The 10,697-nt window shown below is 35.7% G+C and overlaps 1 pseudogene across 1 annotated transcript; it reads right to left on the bottom strand.

Moving 5' to 3' along the window:
- Positions 1-597: 597 nt before the first annotated feature.
- Positions 598-3,260, bottom strand: LOC144551427 (protein PLASTID MOVEMENT IMPAIRED 1 pseudogene; annotated as a pseudogene). The gene has a single exon (XR_013510821.1). The product of XR_013510821.1 is annotated as a protein PLASTID MOVEMENT IMPAIRED 1 pseudogene (transcript).
- Positions 3,261-10,697: the final 7,437 nt, after the last annotated feature.

A 10,697-nucleotide genomic window follows, 5' to 3' on the forward strand; every position in this document is an offset into this window, starting at 1 on the left:
AAATTGGAGCCTGGCCCAATACTGTTATTAGATCCCACACACTGATCTTCAAGTTGCAAATTATGATTTCTATTTAAAACCATATCATTTATTCATTATTGGGCTCTGAAGTCTAAGCATACCAGTATTTGACAGTATTTCAATCCAACACCAATTTCTTGATTGATCCCCTTACGCATGAATAGATAGTTGACATATATTTCTGAAGTTGACGCATACACATAAAATAAATAGATAGTTGACATATATTTCTGAAGTTGACGCATACACATAAAATAACCAAATTTCATTGTTTTCATTAATTAATAAGTCGACACTATATTAATTAATTAAGGACCTTAAACGATTTGGAGGATGACGTACATTTATTTTATTCAGATGGCTTGAATAGTATCAGCGGTTTTGAATTTTTATATTGATTGATCAAGAACGAAACTAGAGATTAGAGAACTCAAATAATAAATATCTTCCAATATAATACAGGAGCAAAGAGCATTTTCAGCAGAATACTTTATTTTATTTTTATGTGTTGCCAATAAGCTATATATAACGATTCAATATTCCACAAAGTACTTATGAATTAATATTTTACCAGCATCATTTCCAGCTTAATTAAGCTATATAAATATATTTGAGTAATTCATCAGACACATCCATATACAAATCAACATTCTTTTTAAGAATGATAGACCAATATACCTACAATGGATGACACATTAGTACATAACACATCACAAACTAAGCTTTACTTCTTTTATTCAAACAAACATAAATCTACATATAACAAAACACACACCTAATTAATCTTCTCTGCCTAATTAATTAACAACTTTCACATCTGGGTTTCGCATCGTCTTCAGCCACATGTCTGCCATGACTCGTGTCGAGATGCTCCAAACCGAGCTGTCTACCCCTTTCACCGGCGACTGCCTTTCGATTCTCTTCCTTACCAAGCCATGTGCTACAAGCCATTGCAAGGCAGTAAGCCTTTGTTTCTCTCCAGCCAACCTAGATTGCAAACCCCCCATATGCAAATTTATCACTCTAAAGCTATAGCTATCATCGCCTTCGTTTGATTTGGTTGCTTGAACTGCAACAATCATTGGTGCTCCGACCACTTCATGACCTCTCAACGGATCTCTCAATATGACGCCATATAATACTGTACAACGACTTTCATCACTGCAAGAACTCGAATAGTTGTCAGCCAGTACAAGTGCATCGAATATGCAATTAGTTGTGTCTTTTTCAACAAGACGGGATATACCAAATGGGGCCTCTTGTTCGGATACTCCCGCTTGAATTTTCAAAGCATCCATGGCCATGGCTTCCATCTTTTGTATAGAGAAGGCCAATATCTCTTCTATATCCAACGGATCCTTTTCAGCTACATTCCAAATCCCTGTCAAAATCCTTTGCTTTCTCCCTTCAACCATAGATTTAGTTATCTTCTTTACAATTTGGATTGATTGGGTCGCATTTGAATTCGCCCCGGTATCCTTATTTCTCCCATTGATTATGAATGAAGCAATGCCTTCATATGCAATTTGCTCGGAAGATTTCCCCATTAAATCATCCATATCTGCCCATGACAAAAACTTGGATTCCAAATCTTTTAATCCAATTGCGGCCATTCTTTGGAACACTTCAAATCCGCTCGAAATTTTCTCGGTTTTCAAAACAAACGGCTTTGAGACTTGCATTACAAGCCTTGGTGACTCTCCTTCTACTACCTCTGTATTGAATGGGTTCATGGAAATTAAAAATCCTTCATCCCGGGTTTGAATTACCGGGCCTAAACCCTTGCCCAAGTCAGGGATTAACACCTTTCTCTCGTTTTCTATCTTTGCCTTTCTCGGTGTAAGAAGCTCATTCTTTCGCTCGAGCATCCTAAGAAATTCGTTTGTCAAAGTATCCTCCTCAGAGTATAGCTCATCCATTTGATAATTTTTCTTTGGCACTTTAATTAGCTCTGGACTAGGGCCAAGCATCTTTGATTCCAGTGCTTTGATCTCCTTATCAATCAAGTCAAGCTCCAATAACATATCGTTTCGAGCTCGGTAATTGACCACCTCTTTCACAACCTCACTCGATGCCGATGAACCGGCCATGGAACTTTTTGATTGCACCTCGTCTTCTTCATTAGTGTTCTCAATTCCCTTGTAAAGAACTTCGAATTCTGGGAAGCAAAAATCCTCGGTGATCATATTACCATCGGGTTTAACAAATCTAGGCGAATCACGTGAGAACCTTGAATGAGTCATGTCGGACTCCGATCTACCGATTCTCGGGCTTGTTACACTAAAAGAAGATTTTGTTTGTTTTCTAGGTAAGGCACCATCTTCATAACTATCGTTGCTATAGATACCTAGACCGACGCTGCCTTCCATGATTTGAAAACCCAATTTAACCACCAATTCACCTCCGGTTGCCTTCCCGTGCAGTTTAAACACCTTCTCCCACTGCCGAACCCGATTGCCCCGCAAACTTTTCTCAACTGATTCGAGCACAAGTGAGCTCAAGTTTACTATACCCTTCCCAAAATTAAGTTGAGGTGCATCGATTGCCACCGCGGATAAAACAAACGACTTGGATTCAAATTTGACAGGCTTACCGGTGCCAGAGCCTCCGGTGAAGTATAGGTGGCACTTAACAAACAGCGTTTCATCGAAATCCGCATGCCCGTTAAGCACACGGCTTGGTAAGGTTTGAATGGAACCATCCTTTGATCCCTCTTTTTTTACTGTGACTGCCAGACGAAGCCCGTTCGTAGAATCTGGTAGGCCACGTATAGCCACGGCTTCTACCGAGAAAAGACAGCTGATGCGGCGCATCCTAATATGTGAGATAGCCCGCAGCGGTTTCCAATTCTTGACTCCCTGTTTCTTTTTCATTATTTTATTTCCAAATTCGATCTCGGCATGGTGAGAATTATCGCTATCCCTGTTGTCTGAGTCTGATAGTAATTGTGTCTTACGTAGAGGCCTCCACATGGAGAAAGAGGAGCCGTGAGGTGATCGAGCAAGAATGGATGCATCAGTGCCGGAGGTGTTGGGGATGGTTATCTGACGCGGGGATCGTGGAAGGACTAGTGATGCGGCGTGGCGGCGGGGGGTGGTGGTTGGTTGCTCGACTAAAGATTGCTTAGAGTTGGAGCTCTCAGCCATTTTTATCAGGGCTGAGAAAGGCAATATTTGGATATACAGCTCTTGAAATAATGTAATGGCTAACGGTATTTGGATTTTACATTAATATATTCGTTCACAAGTCGTTGTAGAAACTTATATTTTAGTATTGATATCTTTGTAGTAGAATATGTAACGAGTCTTGAGATGTATAAATTTAATATGACCATAACTCGGTATGCAGGAATCATAGATATAAGTATCAAAAAAGGAACTGGACTCTCCCATGGGCCATGGAATTAAGTTTTGTTTGGTTGTACACTTGTACTCAAGTACTCAACTTAATTCGTTGAAAAGTAAGATTAATATGTGTCTTCCAGTCTTCCTCAGCTCTTTAAATGAATCATTAATATAACATAACTTTTATTCAATTTTATTTTTTAAGAACGCATGCGGCATGCAATAATAAATATATGTATATGTGGATGCAGTTTCTGAATACACATCTGAATCACCATGTGTGTTCACACGTTAGAATTTAGCACTCTTAAATTCAAATAAAATTAAAGATATTCAATGGACAATAGAATGTAAATGTTTGCGCTAGCATAACATTGGTATCATATGGCACTAATTTTAAAATCAATTAAATAGACTTCAAACAACTAATTCAAATTGTTCAAACTGATTTACTTTATGAGTGATGCGTTTACATACAATTTTTTTTTTATATTTTTGAGTTATTTTCATATCAAAAAAAGGGAAAAATGTTGGAAAATGAATGTATTAAAATTAACTTAAAAACTCACACATTTGACCGTTTGACTCGATACTAAATAAATTCAAAAAATTATAAATTTTGATATAAACGCACAACTACTGAAGTAGATTGGTTTGAACGGTTTGCATTCACCGTTTGAAGTTGATTCGATAGATTTTGGAGTTGGTGTTATATAGACTGAAATAACACTGATGTTATATTAGCCATACTCCATAACATACTCTTATGACTTCATATTATATTAGCCATACTCCATAATATACTCTTATGACTTCATATGCTCTCTTTCCTAAAATTAAAAAAACTCATATTCCAAAAAATTAATAATTGTTAAATATTTGAATACCAAAAAGTATTATTTTTATTCATTTGAAAAACATGATAGATATATATAAAAAAAAAAAAAAAAAGCAAGGTTCCTTAAGGTTAATTTGCACTACGCGTCCATCCGTGTAGACAATTGTTTAATGGAAACCAAGGGCTGTGACTTGCTCAAGCGTTCTTGGTTCTGGCCGTTACACGAAATAGTAGAGCGACTTGGAAGAGAAGCCACAAATTGGTGCAATAAATGATCACGGGAAGGTATCACATGAGTAAATGAGCAATAAATCAAGATAGAGATGTTTAGCCAACACTGGTTTAATTTCAAAGTAAAATTAAACTAAAAAACACTGGTTTAATGCTTTTTGAATCATTTCCGTTTTGGATGGGAATATAATTATTTTTTACATTCTAATCCAAAATTGAATACACACTGTGTCGAACTGAAGATAAAATAATAAATTGAATAATGATGACACTAAGATGAATTATAAAACACGCATATTGTTTGGTTCGTCGGAACGAATTGGTGATTAATTTCTTATTAAATTTTTCCGTTTTATCCTCCATTGTTATTTTAATTATTTTGGTTTGATGACGCATCAAATACAAATAAATTAACTAAACGATCGATAATGTTATTAAGCTGAGATGAAAACATCAGCATATCAGCTTCTAATCTAGAGAGTTAGATATGTAGAAGCAAAAATATAAATATACATGCTTTCTTATAAGATATTGAAATTTAGACAAACACCTAACATTCTAACAATAATGCATTAAATTTACCGGAACTTCAAAAACTAAAAAAAAATAAACAGCATAAAAACTAAGAGGGGAAATGTACATCATATAACTCGCCCCCATGACACACAAATGCAATTCAGATTAGGATCATATTTTTTTAATTCAAACAGAAATGGGCGGATTTCCACCAACTCCGTCCAAAATGACGAGATGTTTTCTTCAAGTTTAATTAGTTGGAAATTTTAACGATTTTCTTTTTACAAAAAAAAAGGAACAGAGACGAATAATAGTGTGGGGAAAAACAAAGTTAAATCTCACTTTAAATTAAAATTTTATTATTTTGTTCATTAAATTTTATAATTTTCTTATAAAATAAAATTATATTATACTAGATTTTCAGTTCTATCAATCTTAATTTTTTTTTTTTTTAGTTCCGCTCGGGAAGAAAAAATAACTATGGAAATCTTATTTGACATATTGAATTGGCAGGGGATAGGAGTGGTAACAAGCTAGTTCGATCGGTTCGAGCTAGGTTCTAGCTTAGTTTGTTAATTTTGGACATCCGAGCTAAAATCTTAACTTGAAATTGTGACAAGCCAGCTCATACTGGACTGAGTTAGCTCACGAGCTCACTAGACTTTATTGGGCTTTAATATTGTCACACCCCGGAACAGGGGGTCGCGCAGTTTTGTTTTAAAATGCGGTTTTATTCATGTAGATTTATATATATATAAATAAATTGTTATGTTTATGTGTGTGGGCCCGCTTCTAGGAGTATGCGGGGGGTGGCAGGGGGGCGGCAGCCCCCTGCGAGCGTTGTCTGAGGTTACGATGCACCGCTCAATAGAGCCCGGAAAATTTTATTTTGGAGAAGTCAAATTGCATGAAAATCCTTTAACCGACGGTCCAGATTAGTCCAATTATCATATGATTTGATTTAAAACAAGTTTGGTTCAAATCCGATTTAATTTGGCTAAGTTATACTCAAAACAGTATTTTTCAGAATCCCCATTGCGGCCCGCAATAGGGCTGTTGCGGCCCGCAACGCTTCCCAAAATTTACAGCCTTTGAAATTTTCCTCTGTCTCCATTCATTGCGGCCCGCAATGAATTTATTGCGGCCCGCAACAATTTCCAAAATTCCCAGCCTCTGCACAGCACTTCTGCCTCCATTCATTGCGGCCCGCAATGAATTTATTGCGGCCCGCAATGACCTGGTTGGCTTTTTAGGCTGCGAATTTTTCTCTGTCTACTCTCATTGCGGCCCGCAATAGGGTTATTGCGGCCCGTAATAAGGGTACTGTTTTTCATCCCTTTGCCCATTTTCGTGGAATTTCACCCCGTTTTCAAACCCGATCAAATCCCCGTATAACTAAACAATTATTTCCCATTCACTAGAAATTTTAATGACGTTTAACATGCAATTTCAACATTTAAATCATAACAACCATTTAAAACATACCGTTAGGGTTTTATAACATAATACGGTTCGATAATAACCTATACATCAAAATAACCGACTACGGGTTCAACTACACATTCAAAATGGCATAAAAAGGGTTTGGCATAACCTATCAGCTCGGCCTATACTCACGAGTCGAGCCCGAGTCCCACTTCACTCGCGTTTACCTGCACATATCAGTTCAAAGGGAAAAATTCCCCGAGGGGAGGGGGTGAGAAAACCTGTCATCCGTTTTCTCAGTGCGGAATTTAAAGGGCTACTGGATTTGTGAGAAATCCATCACCAGAACTAAATACACTAGCAATAGAGCATCTATTTATTTATTCACCAATAATAATAAATGCACATGTACCGGGAATAGATTCAAACGGATTTCAATTCACATCTCATCAACATCAATCAACGAATTTCCAGAAAGATTTGGTTTCGCAGATATAATATATATAAGTCTGGTTATGAGGTACAGATATCAACTATCGGTCACCTCCGGCTTAACAGTTCTATTTTCTGGTTTCAAGTCATACAATCTCATCAATTCATCACTTAAAATATACACGGGCATATTCCGCGAATATGCAACAGAACATCACTTTTCTCAAAAAGAAATCACTGACACTTTCACTGAGTCACTGAACCACAGTTCTACCTAAAATTACACTGCACTTCCCTTACCCAACCGGTACTGGGTTCACTAGGGCCATTCTCCAGATGCGCATAAGGGTCCTGGATGAAAGTCTAGTAGTTAGCTAGACTTTCCACTATGATACACTGTTCACTTCACACAATCAATCCAAGTCATACTGTGGTTCCACTCACTTATTCAAAACGACAGATCAACAATCGATAAACAGTACCAACATGAGAATCATAACAGTTATACAATTCAATTTCACTAATATCACAATTAATGCAATGCGGCAACAAATGCTTTCAATCAGAGATTCAACATGCTATGCACAGTTTATTTAAATCAAGCAATCAACATAAATATAATAATATGCACCGTTATTTAGTTCTATGAATAAACCCCAAAACAGATCCCGTGAACCCCCGCACCTGGTTATGTAGGGCACGTAGAGGGTCCGTGATCTCGTGACTCGGTAAGCCCGTCAATCCCGCTAGCCGTGCTCGTTAGGATCTATCCATAGGTCAATTTATTAAATTCCGGCACTTTTACAATTTAAACCCTAATCAATTTTTTGGGAAAATCCGTAATTTGGAAATTTGGTTGCACTTTGGAACACGAAATCAATCAATTTACACTTTAGAAACAACAAAGGCACGGAATAATCAATTTGGTACGATTCTACGGGTTTTTACCGAAACCCTAAAAACAAGGAATCACGAAATGAGAGAGAAATAGAAAGGGAAATTACCGATGGAACGGATGGATGTACGAGATTTGAGCTCCTCTTCCTAAATCTTCGTTTTCGTGAAATACGGTCACCGGGGAATCTCTCTCTCACTCTCTCGCTGGCTCTCTCTCTTGGCGGAAGCAAAGGAAAAGAAAAGAGAAAGAGATGGGGGCGCAGGAAAGGAAAGGGAGGAGGGGAAGAAAAGAATGACAAGGGGCCCCACTTGTAAGCGGTATTTTTGCAAAATAAATCCTCCACTTATTCGATATTGATTAAATGATTTATATAACACCTATTGCTCCTCTTTCTTAACACAATTTATCGTATAATTATTGTTCACCATCCACGTCACTAATTTCGTGTATATACGTATATATATATATATATATAGAGATGGGCTATGGTGCATTGCAATGCATAGGCCATGGTGTGCATTGGACCATAAATCACCGATTCAAAGTTCAAATGACCGATCCAAACCGTTCATCTTGTTCTCCATATTAATATGTGCTTGGAAACCAAATTTTATATTTTTTGGAATTTTTTTACTATTTATTAAGCCACTTTGAAAATCGCTGATCCAACGGTGACTGTTTGGAACAGTAAAATCAGAAGCCACCGTTGGATCAACGATTTTCAAAGTGGCTTAATAAATAGTAAAAAAATTCCAAAAAATATAAAATTTGGTCTCCAAGCACATATTAATATGGAGAACAAGATGAACGGTTTGGATCGGTCATTTGGACTTTGAATCGGTGATTTATGGTCCAATGCACACCATGGCCTATGCATTGCAATGCACCATAGCCCATCTCTATATATATATATATTTATATATATATATATATATATTTATATATATATATATATATATTATTCGATTTAACCACTTATTATTTTAATTAAATCTGAATTTAAAAAGTTCACAGTGTTACAAATATAGTTTTCACATCATTTACTGGATATCTTCAAACTCAAAATATAGTACAAGATAAAATCAAATTGCAATTTTATATTCAAACTTGACAATCACATTTAAAAAACAACAACATTTTAGCAAACATGGTATCAGGCCTTAGTCAGAATTGATACCATAGGTACCATGCCTCCATCCCCAACAATCAAGCAAAAAAAAAAATATCCCAAATACAAATTCTCAGCCAACAATTAACATTTGAATTGATTTACAATCGAGTTATCGGAATGCACATGCTTTCCAATTTAGATTGTTCTAGCAATACGTCGGTTATATATACCTCTTTCTGGTTGCATGTGATCAGAAACAGAAACTTGGATATATAGTATAAGTATAGTATTTTCAACTATAAATATAATTGTGGTATCTCTTTAAACCGGGATACACAAAATTAATAACATTCCTTGGATTAGATTAGAGGCATCCGTTTGAATACGTGTAATTTTCTACTGCCACGCCTTCATGACTTCATCGCAGAAACTACGAGATCAAATCAAGATGTCGTACCCAGATTGGTTTCTTTGCTACTTAATTAATGACATCTTGGTGTCTTTTCACAATTAATAAATTGCAAATTAGTCAGGGAATTATTTTTATGTGTCTGTTATTTTGAAGAAACAAAACAGAGACAGGTAGACCGGAGAGTTGTAAGTGCACTTGGAGTCTTGGATGAACTTTAATTAAACACGTTACTACTTTAGTAAGACTTCTAATTTTTCTAACAGATGTTTAAAAAAAATAAAGCTTACTTCCTCCTTAAAATAGCTTTTATTCTGCACAAAATAATAAAAGACTACTTATCCTTGTTAGAAAAATCCATATAATGAATGGTTTTATGGCCATGAAAATCTGTCCTTTGATCTTAATGGAACAAAGTTTGGTGTTTTATGAATAGAAAATTCTTCTCCGCTAATTTGAAAACAAGCCAATATTTTTTTAGTTACTATTAATCTTTGCAAAAATAAAAAGTTACCACGTGAGCAAGCACCAAACTACGAATGATGGTGTGGGTCCCACAAAACTCAAATTTAACTCGGATTGAACTGAAAACTGAGAAAACTCGTGCGCAGAATCACAGGGGTGTTCATCGGTTCGGTTCGGTTGAAACCGAACCAAATTAGGCAAACCAACTGAATTGAACTAGGCAAACCGAAGTTATAATTCGGTTTTAAAAGTAGAACCGAACCAAATTCATTTAGCATTGCAACCGAACCGAACCGACCGAACCAAAGTTTTATTTCGGTTTGTTCGGTTCAAACCGAAATATATTAATTTTTTTATTTAAAGCAATTGATTTATAATAAACCGAAGTATATTAAGAAATAAATTGAAATATTAAGAAATAAATGAATTATTTAAAGCAATTGATTAAGAAATAAATTGGGGCATTAAGAAATAAACCGGAACGGTTAGAACCAAATTCATAATATATAAAAGTTCGATTGGTTCGGTTATTTCGGTTTTGAAAATTTCCAAACCAAACCGAATTGGAGTTATAATTCGGTTTTAAAAAGAAAAGTAAACCATTAAACCGAAAAAACCGAACTGTTTAGTCCAGACTAATTCGGTTCGGTTCAAAACCGATTAAACTAGACCCAATGAACAATCACAGTATGGATGGGATATGTTTTGATTTTTTTTTTCATAAATTATTGATAATGTTAGAATTTTAAAATATTAAGATGGTAATTAACTAAAAAAAGGTTCGGGAAAACAAGAAAGTAGTTAGTACTTCAAACCTAATTAAGATATGCTCATAATAAATTGGAAAAAAAGAAGAAAGAAATATCCTTCTTTATGCAGCACACAAAGATTAAATATTGTTATCTTCAATTTAGGGTGTTGCATTATATAATATGCGACCAAATTTCGTACTTAATATACACCCCAAAGGCAAGTTATATTCAATTGCCAAAGGACACAAGTAAAAC

The sequence above is a fragment of the Carex rostrata genome, chromosome 3 (assembly GCF_964058835.1).
Source record: "Carex rostrata chromosome 3, lpCarRost1.2, whole genome shotgun sequence".
Taxonomy (NCBI): Eukaryota; Viridiplantae; Streptophyta; class Magnoliopsida; order Poales; family Cyperaceae; genus Carex; species Carex rostrata.